The sequence below is a fragment of the Muntiacus reevesi genome, chromosome X (genome assembly GCF_963930625.1).
Source record: "Muntiacus reevesi chromosome X, mMunRee1.1, whole genome shotgun sequence".
NCBI lineage: Eukaryota > Metazoa > Chordata > Mammalia > Artiodactyla > Cervidae > Muntiacus > Muntiacus reevesi.
The window spans coordinates 16,320,414-16,322,804 of NC_089271.1; positions in this window are offsets into that span (position 1 = coordinate 16,320,414).

The following is a 2,391-nucleotide window of genomic DNA, read 5'->3' on the forward strand; positions in this document are numbered from 1 at the left end:
CATGGAGCCAGTTGCCAAAGGAGAAAACAGGGTTTTCAGAGACCAGTTCCCTATTATTGATTACAAAGTAAGAAAAAGAAGGGTGGGCTTGGAACCAAGAGTCAATAAATTAATAATTGAGACTCTGGTAGTCATATAAACTTAGATATGGGAAGAAGGGAAGTTAGACAAGAAGCAGGATAAGTTTGGAACTGCAAGTAGGAATCTTTGGCTACCAATCAAAACCTGAGAAAACTCCATTAACCTCTTTTGAAATCAGGGAAATGAAAACTAAAACCACAGTGGGATATTACTACAAACTCACCAGATTGGCAAAAAAAAATTTTATTTTCAGTCTTTTAAAAGAATGCCAATTATACATCAATAAAAAGGTGTATTTTTAAATAAATTAAAAATATATAAATTATATTTTATAATTTATATATAATTATATAAATATAATATAAATGCTTTAGAAGATAGTTTGACATTATCTAATAAAGTGGAAGATAAACACAGACTATGGCCCAACCGGTCTACTTCTATGTATATGCCCCAGAAAACTCGTGCATGCATATCATAAAAAAATAGACATTTTTTTGGCCTGTGCGGGTCTTAGTTGTGGCATGTGGGATCTAGTTCCTTGACCAGGGATTGAACCAGGGGCCCCTGAATTAGGAGCATGGAGCCTTAGCCACTGGACCAGGGAAGTCCCACAAACAAACTTTTAACAATGTTCATGGCAACATTATTTTGTAGTAGCCCCCAAGTCCACTTATAGTAAACTGGGAATATATATTGTGGCCAAAGAATTAATGTTTTGGATTTGTGGTGCTGGAGAAGACTCCTGAGAGTCCCTTAGACTGCATGGAGATCAGATCAGTCAATCCTAAAGGAAATCAGCTCTGAACATTCATTGGAAAGACATGCTGAAGCTGAAACTCCAACACTTTGGCCACCTGATGTCAACACCCAACTGATTGGAAAGGACCCTGATGCTGGGAAAGATCAAAGAAAAAGTAGGAGGGGGTGGCAGAGGATGAGATATTAGATAGCATCATCAACTCAACAGACATGAATTTGAGCAAACCCTGGGAGATAGTGAAGGACAGGGAAGCCTGAAGTGCTGCAGTCCATGGAGTCGCGAACAGTAGGACATGACTTAGCAGTTGAAGAACAGCAGCATATATTGTGGCATAATTATTCTACAGAATAATTCAATAGCAATGAAAATACACAGCTACACACTGTGACATGGATATAATCTCAAAAACATAATGTTAGAAAGATAAAAAAGAAGAGATAGCAAGAGAGAGAGAGAGAAAGAGAACCCAAATGTTATGATTCCATTCAGATAATACTCAATCCAGCATTGTTGTTGCCAAGTCGTGTCCGACTCTTTTGCATCACCATGGACTGTAGACTGTCAGGCTCCTCTGTCCCTGGAATTCTCCAGGCAAGAGTACTGGAGTGGGTTGCCATATCCTTCTCCAGGGGATCTTCCTGACCCAGGGATCAAATCCACACCTCCTGCTTGGTGGGTGGATTTTTTTTACCACTGAGTCACTTGGGGAGCCTGGGATGCATACCTAGGGATAAAACAAAACAAAGAAACTTGAAAAACAAGGACTTGTTTATCAGGACTTACCAGTTACTTCTGGGAAGGCTGAGGGTCATGGTCAAGGAGGTTGCATGTGGAAAGCCTCTGTTAGGATCTATTTTATTGACACAGGTGACAGTTACACTGTATTTGGTTTTGGCTTTAAAGTAAAAATATATATGTTTGACATACATTTTGCATGTTTATTATATGTCATAATTTTCAAAAAAAAAAGCACAAAAAGGCAAGAAACATCTGTAATCCACCACTTGGGTGTACACATAGTTTATTTTTTAAATGAATTTCCTTCCTGTTCTTTTCCTCTTTTCCTAGGCATAAATGCCCTTTTTTGTTTCAGGTATTTTTGCAAAATTGAAATTATACTGCAAAACTTACAAAATCAAGATTAAAAGTGTTTTTTTCCCTCTTTATTAATATTTTGCCCCAATGTTATTGGAATTCTTTGAAAGATCAATGTTCTATAGTGGTAAAGGCCGAAGACATTGTATAGAAGGTTGTCTGGGTGATGGGCAAGGTACTGGAAAGCAGTTTACTTTGCTTTTTTAAGAAGCTTAGCACACTTAATGTCTTTTGGAATGAGTGCAACCAACATGTCATGTATATTTGGGTTAAATAGGACTTTGCATGCAGACCTAACCATTGACCCAACAAAATATGCTGAAACCTGGTACATTTGGAGAACAGTAAATTGAGAGTGAAGCACTGGATATACAGAAAGTAGCAGAAACTTTGTCTGTAGTGATAGATGGAGCCAGATTGTGAAGGACTTTCTAATGTCAATGACACTGGAT